Source organism: Prionailurus viverrinus, chromosome C1 (genome assembly GCF_022837055.1).
Source record: "Prionailurus viverrinus isolate Anna chromosome C1, UM_Priviv_1.0, whole genome shotgun sequence".
NCBI classification, from domain to species: Eukaryota; Metazoa; Chordata; class Mammalia; order Carnivora; family Felidae; genus Prionailurus; species Prionailurus viverrinus.
Window position 1 is genome coordinate 46,838,046 of NC_062568.1, and position 19,086 is coordinate 46,857,131.

Here is a 19,086-nt window from a genome sequence, read left to right on the forward strand (position 1 = left end):
GAGCAGATTGATTAATAGTCCAGTGTCCGTGACAGTAGTCCAGTTGTGCAGGGGTGGTGTAAGGAGTGGAGGAGGAGATTCTCAAGTCATAGGAGAGCTACTGAGGATTAGATTACATCTTCCTACTTCTGAATAGTCCAGTAGTATTTCCAGCTCTTCATATCACCACTGTCACAGACCAGATGCTGGCTAATACCACATACATCTGCAAAATATCTCTTGGCTTACATTTTAATTCTGGAAGGTATGTGTCGACTTTGTAGTCTCTCTACTTGTTACATCAGAAATGTTTTCCTCAAGTGTGGCTCCCTGTTCTGAAATTTAAGAATGATCAAATTCACACATATTTGTGAAATGGGTTAGTTTTCTTTATTAATATCAGTGTAATTAATATCACTGTTGCCTCTTATTGTGTACAAAGCAAATTATTAGCAAATGTGAAATGGCATTATTCATGTGATATAGAATAGTTGTTTTCCAAAGTAATTTATCTGTGTTTGTTTTTAAACATGAAAAGTACTGACTCTCTCCTCAATCTATAAAACTCATGAGATTATGAGTATCATATAATTACTGCACATGTTCATCAGTGCTCTAAGCAGACCTCGTATCTGTAGTTGATGGTAAACATCTTTTACTGGGACCACTGCCTTGCTAGTCTCTAGAGGCATTAGTTTCTAACTCCTCCTGATAAAACCATTCTGTGGTTAATGTTATTTTAAATGTCTTTAGCCGTCCAACCTTGCCTATTCAGCTTTGCATGATGCAGCTGAACAGGCTTGGAGAATCTGAATATTCGTTTCTGGCTTCATCTCTTATTACCCTGCTCCCACCTCACACTGGACCTTCACTCCTCTTCAAACACATAAAGCTTGCTCCCTGCTTAGAGTCATTGTATGTGTTGTTCCCTTTGCCAGGAACACACTTCTCCCCAGTAATCCATGTGGCTCAGTCTTTTATCTCCCTCAAGTCTATGTTGCAATGTCAGCTTGTTAGTGAGGCCCTTCCCTGACCATCCTCCTAAAAAAAGTTGCTGCTCTGGGTCAGTTCTCTTCCTCCGTTCTGTTTTGTTCAATAACACTTAGAATTTTATAACATACTGTGTACTTCATTTATTTACTGTGTTTATTTTCAATCTCTCTTCCACCATTAGAACATGTCTTTGAAGTAGGGATTGTATCTTGTTTTCTTCCCTCCGTTCTCTATAGGAATGTGTGTGCTTGTATCTGTATGTTTATTAAATATCAACAACCACATTCTCAACGGACAAATCTGAAAATAATAGGAAGATTAGAAATGTAAATTGAAAATTTAAAGGAACACAATGTCTTTGGCATCTTGTTCAGGTTTTCCTGGGACCTGGTTTCAGTTTTAGTACCAAAAATCCCATGTTTTGGGAGCCCTTGCAGCTCTGTGCATCCCAGAATTGGTCAACTTTCATTCTTGTGATTGTTTGTCATTGTTTAACGTTTTTATCACCTATTTCTGTCCTAGTGGGAGATGGCTGTGCTACACTATGTTCCCAATAATTCTTAGTAAGATTGCTCATGTTCAGCCCCAACAAAAGCATGGAGCGGGGCGGGGGGGTCGGGGTGGGGGAGGCTTTCTCCATTTACTGGTAAGTCTCTAAACTGTCATCTCTTCAGTCTTCTGGCTTGATTTGCAGAATAAATACATGTTCCTCCCACTAACACTTCTCATGTTATTATGAGAGAAGTACCAAACTAACAAACAGATTCTGCCACAAATCTGCTCGAATCATCTCTCTGGCCTGACCTTGGTTTTTTATTTTCATAAAATGAGGAGACAACAGATAACCACGTCCTTTTCACCACTAACATTCTAGGGTTCCGTTCTGTGGCATTTCTTCTGACCAGCAATGGAAACTGTTTCTTTTGCCCAGGATGACTTAGCCCCTGCTGCCCCTCAACTGGAGTGTTTGGCACTTAGGGAAAAGTAGAAGCCTTCTCAAAGCATGAAGGGTGGGAGAACTTTAGTTCCCTTATCTTCTCTGAGTTAGAGCCTGACTTGCCCTAGTAAGATTTCCACATGGAGAAAAGTGTGGTCTGGCTTTTCAACATTTTGCTTCTGAAGTGGCTGTGTTTCCTACAGAATGAAGTTTTTTTTTTTTTTAAAAACAAATACCCCTACTATCTTTTGAATAATTTAAAATTTAATTTGAATTTAATAATTGACCACCAATATCCTCATAATATATACACATGTATGACTAAAATAACATATATTATACACACCTGCACTCATATTAGACTAGGTTATGTTACCATTTCATGAGTTTGCACAAAACCTAGGTGACAAGTAGTTTCATCTACATGTAGCTCTCATATTTGAATCAAAAAATGCTTTGGGGAAAAATGTTAGCAAAGCAAATGCCATCATTTGCAATTAACTACTTTACATTTAAATGATGCTTAGGTGTTTAGAAATCATTTCTTTTGTCTACTGATCCTCACAGTGACTCTGAAAGAAAACAGATGTTCAAATCATATTGGATTCATATTTTTGCTGTACCACTCACTAATTGTGGGTACTTAGGGGAATCAGGTCAACCCTTGGATCCTCAGCTTAGGCAGGTGTATAATGGTGATTATAGTGTCTGTCTCATTTAGGTCAACCCTTTTCCAAGTTGTGGTAGGATTAAATGAGTTAAGTCTTATAACTAGGAGAGTGCCAAATACATAAGCCACTGATATGATTACTCATGTTTATAGATAAAGAAATCGAGAGTAGAAGAGGTTAAGTGATTTGTCCATTTGACAAAACTCATAACTTGTGCACCCAGGACTTGTTTATTAGTCTAAGGCTCTTTCTCTGAGAACCACAGTAATATTTTAAAGCCTGTCAAGAATCCACTCAGCAAAAATATCAACTAAGATCAGGGCTGCATTATGACTTTCTTGGGCCATTGGCACTTTTGCCTTCTTAGGCTCCTTTCACCAAAGAAAATAAAAACAAACCCAAGTGGAATTAATTAAGATATATTCATTACTATTATATTCACTTTTTCTTCATATTTTAAAGGAAGTTAAAATTAGAAAATTTCCATGAATCTCTAAATATAGCATGGGCCCTAGGCACTGGGCCCACTGTGCCTAATGGTTAAATCAACCTTAAGTTAGGGAAAAAAACCTGTTTCATACTGAGGCAAACAATAAAAATAATGGATCTTCAATTCCTACGTTTGGTCTTGCAGTTGAAAGAGTGTTCTAGTGAGATCTTTCAGCTGCCCCCACAGTGCCTCACAAAGTGTACTGTAGTTAGCTTCTAAACCAAGTTAGATAAAACTGGGACACCTGCCAGATCCTATTGCCTCACTGTGAATGATGGATGGGGTTATACAAATTTAAAAGTTGATGATAAAGAACTTAATATTTTAAGACATGTAAAATATGATTCTTTCATGTCAGATAATGAAATCTAAGATTAATCACAAACACATTTGTACTAGGACATGTTGTAGTAATTCATCATGTCTTCTCCAGAAGTGGTATCTATGTTGAATGTTCCCAAACAGTGTCAAAGTCAGTGTCTGGAGTAGATGTAATCAGGAAGGGAAAAGGAGCCCAGAGTCATGCGTTTTAAATGTGTAGGCTGTATATGATAATCCCTGTGAGAAGGGGAATGCTACATTGAAACTTCTGTAGCTCTTCTTTTCATGGTATTTGGATTCCATTTTGAAGACTCTATACAATTTAGGAGTTCAGGGCTTGAACTGTAGAAAATCATTGGACTGTCTTCAAGACACAAAGCTAAATAAACACGCCATTGCTTGGCAATCTTAGGATAAGCCTACCCTTCTTTGCTGGGTAATTTTTGGTGTGCGTGATCATCTGAGTTTCCTCAGACAGGAAGGTTTATGAATGCAGGGAATTAAAGCTCATGGGAAAATGCCTTCTGTAACCTTTTCCCTGTTACTTTTCTTGATTTCTGGGAGCTTTAGTCTCAGCAGCATGAAGTGTGTCTATGACATACAGTCCCATACAGATTTTAACTACTCAATTATTATCCTGACATGGATATCAAACAAACAAAAAATACTTAATTAAAGTGACATAAGCAATCTTTTTGATGTGTAAAAATGATGTTTCAAACTGAGGGAAATGTATTAATACAGATACAAACTTAGGCATCTGAATTCTTAAACGTAGATGCTGATTTCAAGCTGAAAAAGTCATTTACATTAATCATGGATGTGTCAGCTGAGAGCTTGTAAATTTGTCATCTCTAAAAGCAGTTTTACGTTATGAAGTCACTCAATAAAACCCTGCAAGTATAGGATAGAGGGGTTTATTGCCATTATTTATTACACATTTTAATGTTTTAACATGCTCGATTTTGTTTTGCTTTTTTTAAAAAAATGAATTAGTGTGCTCTGACGGAGTGTACTTAAATTTTGCTTCAAATGGATCCTGGCTGTCATCAGTTTCAAACTAAGGAAACATAATTGTTTATGTATGATTTAACTTAGATTTATTAAACTTTTAAAGAGCTTGTCTGGGAAGATGTTGTGCCTACCTCTCCCTAAGACCTACTCATACATGTTCAAAGAATGTTAATTAATTTGCTCAAGAAACATGTACAGCTACATGTTAGAAAATGCAATAGACATTGAGAAGTCAAGAAAAAAGGAAGGAAGGAAGGAAGGAAGGAAGGAAGGAAGGAAGGAAGAGGAGAGAGACAGGGAGGAAAGAGAGAAAGGGAGGGAGGGAAGGAGGAAGAAAAGAAGGGAAAAAAGCAGTATAGGGAATTGATTAGGAACAAGGGTTATGGAGTTAGAGGACTTGAGTATGAATACAGTTTCTTCCAATAGCAAGAAACAAAGCCTTGAAGAAATTACTTCTCTCTGCTGTTGTTTCCTTATTTTTAACACTGGGATGGTAATAGTCCAACCTCCTAGGGTTGTTATAAGGATCAAATGGGTTTATGCATGTTAAGTGCTTAGAATCATGCCTTGCACTTAGCAAGCCCTCAGTACATGTTAGCTGTTAACTATGTATCCCTGCTGCCAAGAAACTCAGTGTATTAGGAAAACAAAATACAGATGCAGATACACTATAATACAGTTCATTGAATACTATGATAAAAAATCTGAACAGAGTGCTAGAAGAAGCACAGAGATGATACTAGATGAAAAAATATCATGGTGATTAAGAAATGGAGATGACAGGGGATGAAAAACATCACTGCAGGGTGACACAAAAGAGGAGAGATTAATTCTGATTAGGTGTGTCAGACCAAACTTCAAATAGGAGGTTGCTTGGAAGCATGTTAAGATTTTAGAAAGCATGCAGATGAAAGCACATGAGCAAAATAGTGGGGGTTTGAAGATACAGATTTAAGAAGCGGTGATTGGTTAGGTGTCCTGAAGGGAGGGAATATCAGAGTGAGGGAGATAAGTCTGGAAAGGAAGCTTGGGATCAGGCTCTTTATAGCTTCTCACAAACATAGGAGCACTAGGAAGCCATTGAAGGATTTACGAGAAAAGGTGACATCATTGGATCTATATTGAAAAGATAACTCTGAATGTGAAAGAGTGGAATCTTGTACACCCAAAACACAGAAGTGGGAAATTCATGCAACTGTGAGGAACAGGGTAGGTGACTAAGAAATGGTTGAGAGGCAATCAACAAATGTCCACCTACCAGAAGTAAGAACGGCAGCAGTGCTCATCACAGTCAAAGGTGTGCCACTGCTTGGCCCACTTCCATCTCCCTTAATCTATAATTTTAGAGCTCAGGCCTCAGTGGGGCCAAATGCTGCCTCAGGACAGATTGCTTGGGAATCTAATACCGTATATTTCATGATCTGATAACAGTAAAGTTATTTCTTTGAGGCATGTGCTTAGCTCAAAAGAGCCCTCTTTGAATTGCATAGTGGAGCAGTTCAAAGTCATGTCTGGAGTCTACATTACTTAGAGCAGTTAAAAGCTGGTTTCTTTCAGGTTCCATCCAAAGCAATATAGCAACTAAGGAACGAAAAGGGCATTGTAATAATATATTCTTACTCTTAGGGATTATATTGTTGTTTAGACTTTGAGTAAAGCCTTAGTATGAGGCTCTATTGAGAAGAGTGATCTGTGTGGTCTTCTTAAGTATTTATCATCTTTTCAAATGCCAAGTGTTTTGAAAAGCTCACAGATGGTACAGAAACATATTGAAGAATCCTGTAGCTTTTCTTTGGAGGAAGAGTCTTGAGTGGCTATTGGGTATTTAATATTAATTTAAGAGTAATTTACTTTGTACTTTTGTCTTTTATATTTGAATTATTTCAGTTTAAGAAAACACCAAGAGGTATTTTGCACAAACATCCACATTTCATAAGTCTTTTCACCAAGGTGTTATTAATGTTAAGTATTTCTGTTGTGAGTTGATACAGGAAATAGTGATATTCTTATTTGAATCATAATGATCCAATAGCCAAAGAAATAAACAAACTTTGTGCAACTCTACAAAGCTTGTCAACAGTATAATTCAATATAGCCTAGTCTTTTAATGTTGCAGATTGACTTCCTGTTCTAAAGAAAGGCCAGCCAACTTGTGATAATTTATATAATATTATTTTTTTAAGTTTATTTATTTTGAGAGAGAGAGAGAGAGAGAGAGAGAGAAAGAGAGAATCCCAAGCAGACTTATTGCTGTCAGAGCATAACCTGCTGTGGGGCTTGATCTCACGGAATCTTGAGATCGTGACGCAAGCTGAAATCAAGAATTGGATGCTTAACCGACTGAGCCACACAGGCGCCCCATGTAATATTGTTTTTTAAGCTTTTCCCTTATATATGTTAAGATGATTTAAAGCAATAAACAGATTTTGGGGATGATAGTGTTGATGTCACCTAAGTGTTTAGACCTATGTTTCTTCTCCTCTCTGGTCTTCCTCTTCTCATTTCTTTCTTTATTTAACTTTTCTCTATGCTTTTTCTCTCTCCTCTCTCAGTACTTCATTGAACTGTCATTTCATAAGAACAATTATCAGGAAATGATTAGCATCTAATTTCTATTTTAGTATTAATAAATTAATGATTATTAATTAGTATTATTAAAAAATTTCAAGATAATATTTTTCATTTTCAAATAGATGCACAAATGTATTTATTTAACATAGCATATATCCCCAAGGCATGTAACCTATTGTTTTTGTTTTTAGATCTGTAGCTTATTGTTCTACCAAAGCATTCTGTAATCTCCTTTAAAGTCTTCTGTCTCTGGGATTCCAGCAATTTTGTAAAATATCTTCGTATTTTTTTATGGTTCAACTGTGTATTAGTATCAACACTTAGCAGGGCAGTTTAGAAGCCTTGTTACAGTCAAACTCACCTTGAGCTGTTTCAAATTGTGCAACTCTTACATTTTAGATATTACCCAACTCGGACTTTCCTGTCCTGGAATATGAACAACAGTTATAAAACTGCTGGTAAACTCATTTTTTTTCAAAATCTCTATAACTCAAAGCAACTTGAAAATGTTGCAAACAAACCATTTTAAAGGGAGAGTTATTTGAAATCAAAAACCTAAAATTTAATTAAATGTGTTTTCAATTAGAATTGTTCACTTTGAATCCTGCAGTGAAGGAACTATACTGAAATCATGAGTTGTCATAGAAACAGCATTGCTACCAAACTCGACCTTAAGTAAAACCTTTTTAAAATAAAAATTACCATGAAATTATTTTTAAGAAATAAATGCCTTAGGTAATTTGAATTTGATAGCAATGATTTTAGTATTAATGGATACATGTAAAATTCAGATGAGAGTGATATACGCTTGTAATAAAAGCCACATAAAACATGTAGACATGAAATCTAGTCATTCAGAAATGGTTGAAATATTTTTTATATATTTCCTAGTTTTACAATTTTACTTCCAAAGCTAGACTTATTTTATAAGAACAAGAAATATCAGAATAAAATTTATTTTTTAAAGTAACAATTATTTTGGGCTAAAGTCTTAAAATATACATATATACTTAAATTTTATCTTCTCTGTAGTATGAAAGCAAAACAAATTGAGAAATTAATTCATTATCTAACTGTTGATGAGGATAAATTGCTAATTTTATATTTCATTTGTATTTTATGTTTCTTGTGTGTATGAGAAAAATTGGCTCATGCTAAATATTCATGTGAGTTACAACACAAGTCTTCTACTTATCCCCCTTTTTCTCCATATTTGGTTTACATTTTTTTTTTACCAGGTGTATTAGCAAGTTAGTCAACTGTATTTTTAGTTATACTTCAGTACAGAAAGGCAAGCATTAGAACACATACATTCAGATATAAAGCAATCAGTAAGTAAGCCTACATTTGCATTCCATACATGTATTTGATTTTCATATATCCATTTCACACCAAGGAATTCTAGATTTATCAAGTGCAATTAAGCTGCTACCATTGATGAATGCTAGCAGTTTAAATAATTAATTAACTGATTAATATTTAGAAAATCGGTGAAATCGAAGTATAATTGAACTCAGTGTGCATGTCTGCCATGACCATTAGTGTTTGCTTTCAACTGTAAAATACATGTAACTTTTCCATATGTAATTAGGGTAGCAGTTGTCAGGGTACATTTTTGCCAATCCAGATGTTCATATTTAACTACCACAACTTTATAGTTATCTCATCGGAACTCTCAGGCCCAGCCCAGCTGAAATGTAATATTCAAGTATTGAATTTTGATTTATGTATGCCTCACATATTTGTGATATACTAGGTTAAAATGCTGATTTAGAAAAATGATTTTGAAGTTCTCACTGTAGAAGCAGGTTGGCTAATGGTTTCCTTTACTTGAAATGTACTCATTGCTTAACTGAATGTAACAGCTGTTTTTTGTTTACAAAATCTTATCTAAACTAAATGCTTTCTGTATATATCAAGTCAACTCTTGTAGGCAACTCCTTTAGTCCAGCTAGCAATTGGGCAGAACACCCACACGATGAATCATTGTTTTTAGGGGATGAGCATTACTTTGCAGTCAGTTGAATGTTCTTGTCTTGCTGTCCATAAAATAGTTTCTTTCTTTCTTTCTTTCTTTCTTTCTTTCTTTCTTTCTTTCTTTCTTTCTTTCATGTCTTCTTTAGTTTATTTCCTTCTTTCCATTTCCCTTGGAAATGAAATGTGAAGTTAGACTATTTGTATATTCCATTTCAATTTTGGTTTAGTATTTTATATTTAAGTCCCTTTGTCTTAGAATAAATTTAGCCCTATTTAAAAGCTAATAAATTGGCTTATTACTGCCTCAGAGATACTGTCAGAAGATATGAGACTCCTGGGTCAGAAGGAAGAAGCTTTATTCCTCAGGGCCCTGCAAGCATTATGAGTATCCACCTGTGCATCTACCAGCCTTGTTCCCAGCTCCCACAAGGGCTCAGATGGACACATTGACTGCATCACAGCTGAGGAACACTGAGCTTAGGAAATCTACCTTTTCATAGCTAGCAGTAGGCAAGCCTGCTCTTTGTCCCAAAGACATGCCCTCAACCGTGAGGGTTGCTTACTTCAACCACAAACTGAGAGATGGCCTGTGCGAAAATCAGTCATGGTCCTGCAGTCTTGCAGGAATGCTAGAGATCCATGGAAGGTTCTATCACATCACACTGTAAATGTTTTGACAAACCTAACCTTATTTTAGGTATGTTTGTGTGCATATTTCTTGTATTTTTTTTGCATATGGCTCCCTGAATGTGTACATGACAAGCCATGTGCTTACCAGTTGCCTTCTTAATCCAGATTATTTCCCAGAACATCAACATCAAGTAAATTATTAATATTAACTAACTATGGTTCAGATTCATTGCCTTCAGTAAGTTTACATGCACACAACACATCAGGGATGACAGGGTCTTGGCTCTGATTTTACCTTCAGAAGTTAGAACAGACTGCTGTGACTGATCTTAAAATGTCAGTGTAAGGTGCCAACACTGACACTTGAAACACTTTGAATGAAATGACTTGTTTGTGACATGCATGGAAAAACATTCCAAATTTGTGATGTAAAATGATTTATTCTCTGGTAATCACCTTGTCAGATATTTTCATCTCACATACACAGTTATCTTTAGTTTTTGTACACTAAACTGCTATTGATTTTCCCTCACTTGATAATCAGGTCGTAAAAAATATCTTCCAAATGTGGTCAATCACCCAAACAGCTTTCAAAGTTATTCTCTAGGAAATTATATTTCATCATTTTGAGACAGTCAGAGGAAAGCAATCATCTAGAAACTACCCCTAACTATGGCCATTATTAATGTATTAGAAGATTTAAGCACTTATCTGCATTTACAGATTGAAAAGAATGGAAATTTTGATGATGACTTTGAGAAACAGCGGGTTAAACTGCAGAAGCAGTGAACTCGGAGGGCAAAATCGTCTATAGTACTCCAGTGGTGCTAGAAGGTATCAGAGATTAATGAAATTGCTTCTGGAGTCCCTAGAAGACAAAGTCTGCCTATTTCAAATGCTTTTTTTTTCTTCAAATTATTACAAGAAGAACATGTTCTATTGGTCAGTGTACTTTTTTGTTAATATTGTTGAAACAAGGAAAAGCAAAATGGCCATCTTTCACTATAAGCTAACCTTGAATTTGCCATAATTCATAAAGATAAAATGAAGTAATACAAGTAACAGAGTTACAACAACAAGAGCCATTCCTTGGGATAAGGAAAATCAAGGATCAGAATATTATGGGGCAGGGAGTAAAGACCGATGGGTGAGGCAGCTGGTGGGGTGATACTGGTGGTAGTAGTGGTGGGGTCAGCACTGTCCTAGCTGAGTACTGGGGGCCTCTACCCTGGTCTCTGCTGTGGCTCTCCTCTGGCCATGCCCACCTCACAGACTGAGAAGCGCACAGAAGATGTTCTCTTAGAGTTTGTAGGTGCCTCTCTTCTTGACCGTGTTTGAGAAGCCTAGAATGACAGAATTCTATGCCTAAGTGGATTAGTTTCTGCTTCTAGGCCCCACGATGGCCTGGCAGCAACACTGCCTATTTTTAAAGAAACTTGAGGGTCTCCTATTCACTGTAGATTGGACAGTAGTCTCTTAAAGGGGAGATACCTGCTATAGTTTCCCCAGAGCCCATGCATAGGTGGGGCCTTGTGTATTGCCTCAGTAGCTGGTAGAAAGAAGAGCCTGTCATTCATCAGATCTCAACATGTACCTGACCTATCCATGGGGTGGTCTCCTGATTACTTATCAGGATCTGCACATAACTCTGGGAATTCTGAGCTCCAGACAGAGAGTCTCCTTGGCCAGCTCTGTACCTTGGGGTCTCTCTTTTCCTTCTTCCAACCTTCCAAAGTCTGACCTGTGTTTATTCTGGGTTGCATGAGGCTCTCTCTGAAATAAGAATTATGCAATTCAGTATGAATTGAATGCTCTTATATTTGCATTTAATACTGACATTGTACAACATAGATATAAAGACTAAAATCCATGCTAATAATTTCAATTTAAAATTTTTTCTTTACTTAGGATCTAATTAAATACCAAGTTAAGAGAAAGGTCACAGAACAGAGGAAAAATACACATCTAAGTGTACTTCTTGCTTTTAAAAAAAGGGGCCTGTAATTTTGATTTGTTCTGTGCCCTGAAAATTGTGTAGCCAGCCCTATATGTAGCCATTTTTGGAGAAGCCGTTTTTCCTTATCTTTAAATAAAGATACAATAGCCAGGCACACTAAAGCTAAACATAAGCATTTTTTATAACCAAACTACTCCACTCCTAGGGAAATACCTTATGAAAATTCATGCATATATTCATCTAAAGACATGAACAAGAATGTTCATAGAAGTACTACCTAAGCAGCCCTAATCTGAAAACTACCCAAATACCCCAAATTGTGGAAAAAATTATATCTACAATAAACTGTATAAATGAATCTCATGAAGATAATGCTGAATGAGAGAAGCCAGGTATATAAGAGTACATACAGTATAATTCCATTTATATAAATTCAAATATAGGCAAGACTAATCTATGGTGTTAGAAGTCAGGATAATAGTTACTCCTTGTTGGAGGGGTTGGCTAAGTACTGAAAGAAGGCATAAGTGGAACTTCTGAAGTCTTGATAATGTTCTGTTTGTCTTTCTTGGTCTTGGTCCCAATGATGTGTTCATTTGTGAAACTTTATCAAGTTGTAACTTAACATTTGTGCACTTTTCTGTATGTATGTAATACCTCAATAAAAAAGTGGAAATAAAATAGACAAAGCATGAAAAATCCTCTATTCTTTTAATCACTGCTACTGTAAGGTAAGATCTCATTTAGTTAATGTGCAGTTCAGTGGAAGAAATAATATAACCAAAGAAATTTATGTTCTTTTTTATGGTAGAGTTATAAGCTATGTAGATGAAGAGGAATAAACCATTGTTTTTGACCAAACTTTAAAAAAAGTAAGGAGTAAACAAGAGGCAAAATATATTATTACAAAAGTCCCCCTAGATAGCAATTGGGATTGGCTTGGGAGGAGTGGTATTTTAAGAGCTGTTCTATGGAGTGTAGTTCAGGAGTTAGAACCAACCTTGGTAAGTTTAAAGCAATGTGTTTTTGTAATTAAGCAACAAGTGGGTGTGTAAGAGGAATGTACTCCTGTTGATTTAGTCTGGTTGATTTATTTTTTCCTTTTTATTCCTTAGTTGTCAGTATTGACTTAGGGGCAGTCATTTGAGGGTGGGGTTTTTTTTTAATGTTTTCTTTTTTAAATGTTTATTTATTTTTGAGAGAGACAGAGAGAGCATGAGCTGGGAAGGGGCAGAGAGAGAGGGGAACAGAGAATCTAAAGTGGGTGCTGTGCTGACAGCAGACAGCCCAATGTGGGGCTTGAACTCACAAACTGTGAGATCATGACCTGAGCCAAAGTCAGATGCTTAACTGCCTGAGCCACCTAGGTGTCCCAGGGTGGGTTTAAATTTTTTTTCAATGTTTATTGACTTTTTAGAGAGAGAGTGTATGAGTGGCAGAGGGACAGAAAGAGAGGGAGACACAGAATCTGAAGCAGGCTCCAGGCTCTGAGCTGTCAGCACAGAGCCTGATGTGGGGCTTGAACTCATGGACTGTGAGATCATGACCTGAGTGAAGTCAGAAGCTTAGCCGACTGAGCCACCCAGGCACCCCATCAGGGTGGTTTTTAAATACCCTCAAATAGCTTCCTCATAGAAGTGAAAACTGTACTTTGGGAAATTGGAGAGGATCAGCCTAATGCAATTTCTTATAAAATATACGAATTGTAGAATATTTAAAGTAACTGATATTCTCTGCATTTCCATCATTTGACAAATAATCTCAAATCCATGAATGATGGGAATTAATAAAAAACACATATCCATTGATAAAATATTTACTGAATTTTTTACTATCTGTATCTACCATATTAGCATATTCCTATACAGTTTATCTGTTAATAGTATTTTTAGATTAGTTCAGTTTCCTTTCTGTCACAGGTTAATTTCCTCAAAATCAAATCTGATAATATTAAATCTATATCTATTAAGCTTCAGTTGACTCCCTATTATCTTTGGAATAAGATCCAGTTGACTTAATCTGTTCTATAATCCTACAGTTTGCTTGTAACCTGATCCCAGACTGTTCCCCTTACCTTGTCTTCTACCAATTCTATCTTCACCCTTAGCTTTGTAACCTTGACCCTAGTATGGTTTTAGGATTGTGACATGATCTCTCTCATATGCCTGCTGATATACTTTGCCTAGAATGACCTTACTTCCCATTGTCCTCTATGCCCATCCAGAGTTAATACTCCCCACCTTAGTCATTTTGTGGGATTTTGTTCATACCTCTGTAATAGTTCTCAACTCAAAATATTATTATATATCTGATTGCATGTCACTAAACTATGTGAAAGTGAGGTGAATTCATCCCCATATTCCAAGGCCTTAGACTAGTGCCTGGCTCAAAGTTAGTTCTCAGTTATATTGCTTAAATAATGATTATTTAAAAATTGGAAATCAGATGGAACCCAGTAAACTAAAACTATCAAAAGGAATTTTTATTATAACTTGAGTTTAGAAAAAAGATTTTTTATTCTTAAAGTTTCAGTTATGTAATATGAACAAGTCCTAGAGATCTGTAAAGCATAGTGCCTACATTGTATACTTAAAAATCTGCTGATAGGGCAGATCTTATATTAAGTGTTCTTATCACAAAAATAATAGTAATTACTAATAATAAATAGAGAAGGCAGGAGGAAACTTTTGGAGGTGAAGAATATGTTTATGGCATAAGCGGTGGTGATGGTTTCATGGAAGTATACTTATCTCCAAACTCATCAAGGTGTATGCAGTAAACGTGTACAGCTTTTCATATGTCTATCATACCTTCATAAAGTGGTTTAGAAATACTTTGTGTTAACCATGAGCATTAGTTTGAGCATTCTTTCAGCATTTTGGACAGTTGAGGCAGTTCTAGGATGAGGCAATTAACTGTCTGCAAGTCCAATCTACTTTCACCTGATTATATAAATCACAACATGTCAAAATAGTCCTCTACTGTTGCCCTCTGGAGACTTTAAATTATCTTGTCTTTTGAGTGTCTGTGTGTTTGTGCTTGAGTTTTAATTTTCAGATTAAGTACCATGCTTAGATGTCTATGGCTTTGGAAAAGAAGGCAACTTGACAAACCTTAATCTTCCTTTAAAAAAATTTTGTTAAGCCTATTATTTATTTTGAGAGAGACAGAGACAGTGTGAGTGGGGGAGAGGTAGAGAGAGAGGGAGAGAGAAAGGGAATCCCAAGAGACTCAGCACTGAGCCCAACACAGGGCTGGAACTCACAAAATGGTGAGGTCATGACCTGAGCCCAAACCGAGAGTCGGATGCTTAACTGACTGAGCCACCCAGGTGCCCCTACAAATCTTAATCTTCCTAACCAGAAGATTGATGACTTGCAGAAATTTCAAGTACCTTTCAATGTCACAAACACTACTAAAAATTCTACCAATGTAGTCTCTGACCAAGAACACAAAAAACATGACAGAAATCTAGGCATAAATGCCTATAACTGAAAAGCTTTCCATTCACCTTGTTGTTATAGTTAAGATCGCATGGACTCATGGCCATATTACTTTACTGATTTGTGCTGGCTCATTTGGAGGCAAGTATGTGATTTTGGCAAAGAGAAATGGAAAGCATGTCTTTTTCAGACATATTCTATGTTTATAATGTTTAGTTGTGATATTTAAAAAAATTAAATTGTTCACACACGGGGGCTACCCTTTTCCTCAGTGAGCTCCATTTTGTAATCTGAACTTTAGTATATTGAAATACTGCTCTTAGCATCCACAGCAAAGAGCTTTCTGACTAAATAAACTTAGCAGTCAAAGGTCTGGTCTGTACACTCACTTGGGTTATTTTCAATTCTCCTGAGACTAAAATCACCATAGCAATGACATTTCATTCTACCTACCTCCTTATTGGAGATGCCTATTAATATACCATTTATCAGAATAGATTAGCTTATTTTGGTGTTATAATAACACTTTTTACAAGGATTTAAACTATCCCACCTCCTTTGCATAGTCTTGTCTATCTTGAATTCTTTCCTCTATTCACAGACAGAATCATTGAGTTCAATCTGTTTTAGTAGGAAAAAGTATAGAACGATTTCGAACTAGAATTTAGAATAAAGTTTAATTACCCTTCCATGCATGTAGTAGCCCAAAGCTCTGGCACAAGGTAAGATTCTGAGACCCAGGGCTACAACTGAGGATGTGGCCAGACATAAAACTAAGGGGAACTCAGGTCTGCTTTTTGGATTAAAAAAATGGAATAGAACGGAATGGGCAGGAAAATATGGAGTCCAAAGAGTCATTTGGATAGATATGATCTAGACACCTCAGTAAAATGTGCTGAAGAGAGGAAAAATAGTCACTCCATGTGAGAAAAATGAGGAGAAATTCCCTGAGTCATGTGAGAACACAGGAGGACACCTTTTCTATAAAACCTGTGGCCCTACTGTCAGGTGGTCTGAGGCAGTTCATATGGGTAATACACAACCCCAAAGCCAGCGACCACAGAATACTAAAGTATTCTATACATGTTCATTAGCCTCATTCACCTTTCTTCTCTACTCCTTTTCTCTTGACTGATCATTTCCCCTTCTTACTAGAAGGGTCTAACAGCCTGCCTGAGCTCATGAAGTTTTCTATCAACATTACAGAATGGAGAAATGATCTCTTCCTGCTTTTTCCCTTATTGGCGTCTTCAAGGCTATTAATACAAAGCCAGTCTTTAACAGCCACATCATTTTTCTTAATGATTTGAATTTATGGCTAAGTAGTAGATCCCAAAGAAATGACAGCTATACCGGTTGGCTTTACATCAGCATACTATAAGGTACTTTGAGTTAAGTGATGTCTTTAAATCTCCAGGAGTAGTAAGCAGTTTAAAACATATCACTTTATTTGTGGCTAGCATGACAGTTTTTCCCCATAAAAGTACTTGTTGCTTCCTTTAAACATGACCATGTACTACCATAACTGTATGCCTTTTATTTATGCTTCCCCCCTCATCTGGAATAAACATCTTTTAATTTTCAGTTTTCTTTCTTTTTCTTTTTCTTTTTTTTTTTTTAATTCTCAAGTTAGTTAACCTACAGTGTAGTCTTGGCTTCAGAAGTAGAACCCAGTGGTTCATCACTTACATATAACAGCCAGTGCTCATCTCAACAAGTGTGCTTCTTAAAGCCCATAACCCATTTAATGCAACACCCCAGCATCCCACTTGCATCAACCCTCAGTTTGTTCTCTGTATCTAAGAGAACTAGACAGCAGCATGCAGAAGTATGAAACTGGAGCACTTTCTTACACCATACACAAAAATAAATTAAAAATGGATGAAAGACCTAAACGTGAGACTGGAAACCATCATAATCCTACAGGAGAAAACAGGCAGCAACTTCTTTGACCTCAGCTGCAGAAACTTTTTAATTTTCAGCTTTCTTGTCCCTGCTTCATTTCTGAATCTCTCTGTTAAAATCAGTATTCCCTCCTTTGTGCTCTCATTGTGCTTTGTTTATATCTCTTTGCTAATGGCTTTGAATTATAATTACTTATGTATATCCCTGTCTTTCCCACCAGATTGTGAACTCTTTGAGAATACAGAATATGCCCTATTCAATCTTACTGCACAGTACATAACCTGCCACCTGCCTTAAATTAGGCACTTGGTATGTATTGGAGAGTTTCACTACATGATGGATAAAAAGCAACTTTCCAAGGGCTGAATGCATGCTACAGTTAACAAAGGTAAAAAAAAAAAAAGTTTTCAATCCATGATTGCCTCAGAAGCAAAGGAAGTAATAAGTTATTAATGGAGATCATGGGGGAGAAATAAATTTAACAAAATGAAATGGATATCCAAGTACATTAATATTCAAACAGAATATATGAGTTATGCAGAAGCAAAGCACAAATTAGCCATTAGACTACAGACTCTAAAGATTTTAGAATTAGTTTCTGAGTTTACAATTTTAAATTAGGTTAATAGTCAAAGGGAGGGAGACTGCCTTCCTTATAGTGGTGCCTTTTCATACTGCCTCCCCCCTGGCTTATTAACATGAAATAGGGCCGATTATTTACCAAAGGATATCTGGAGTTTTAAACAAAAATAAATTTTAAAATTCTTTACCAATATTTAAAGCAAGCATTTTCTAACCAAATGGCTTTTGTATTTAGGCTAAATGGAAAAGCAAACTCTGTATCTTGCTACTTTCTTTTTTTCCTGACAGAGATGAAGACTTACTGCCTTTACAAACCTTTATCTCAGGCTTTGCTTCAGAAAATTTCCCAGAGAATAATAGAGTGTCTTAATAGTTTACTTCTGAACTAGCTGTCAAATGAAGAAAATGTGTTCCTATGAGGGACAAATCAATTTTCTCAGGGGTCTTGGGTGAAATACTTGAGATTTTTCTTGGTGTGGGTTTAAGGTCAAATAGACAAGCTCAAATGAAGGCCCTGCCATTTATTCTCAAAGTGATCACGGAATGGCCATTTAAATACTCCGAGTTGTTTTTCTCATTTTTATGCAGGATCGACTACCATTGTGTAAATATCAATAGGCATATATTTGTATGCGCATAGATCATCTCTAAAAAGTTATAGAAGAAATTGTCACAGTCTTTCCCTCCAGGTAGAGGAACTGGGTGCCTTCCAGGTATCACAGATGGGAGAGAGACTTACTTTTTACGATACCACTTTAAACATTTAGAGCATTATACCATTTCATGTATTACCCTTTCAAAAGTACAATACTTGATTTAAAAAAACATAATAAAATATGAAATGAAGTATCCAACACAATTGCTGACATCATATTGAATAAATAATGTTCTCTCTACTTTTTCTATTTAATTCCCTAATTTACACTCTTTGATCTTGTATCCATAGGAAAAATACCCACGCTTTCATAGAAGCTTTAGTTCCACCATATTTTAGAAAGTTAAGTGTTTTAGATTTTTAGAAACTAAAATGAATAAATATAAAAGATGTTTATTTTTTAGAAAATTCAAACCTTGATGACTTAGCTTGTCATCCTTTTTTAAGAGACATATAGCTCTAAAAGCCTGATGATAACCCATTCATACCTCTAAGAGTTATTTACATTTTCTGCTATGGGCTTGTCAGACACTATTCTAGATTCTTGAATAAGGCAGAAAAATAGCCTTGTCCTTGTAGAGGGTTAACCTACAGGAAACAGATGATAAACAGTAAACATGATGCATAAGTAAATTAACTTAGTAGATTAGAAAGTGGAGTACTTAATGGACATATAACGAAGAAGATGGAGATAAGGAGAAAAGGGAGAGATGGGATGGGTAGTGGCTTTAGCCATGGTCAGTGTGATCTTATTGAGAAGGGCTTGAGCTGAGACTTAAAGATGGATGAAGGAATAAAGCCACACAGATATGTCAGGAAGAGTATTCCAGGCAGAGATAACAACCATTTCAGAGTCTAAACAGAAGCATGCCTGTGCATCCAAGGAGTAGTGATGGAGTGGCTGGAGGAGGTGTGATTCAGAGGAGGTGAAGCAGGAGAGGAGGAAGTCTGGGAGGAAATA

At 36.2% G+C, this 19,086-nt stretch overlaps 1 protein-coding gene across 4 annotated transcripts in view; it reads left to right on the top strand.

Moving 5' to 3' along the window:
* PDE1A (phosphodiesterase 1A) overlaps positions 1-19,086 on the top strand; it is a 243,374-nt gene that overhangs the window by 53,567 nt on the left and 170,721 nt on the right. The window lies entirely within an intron of this gene.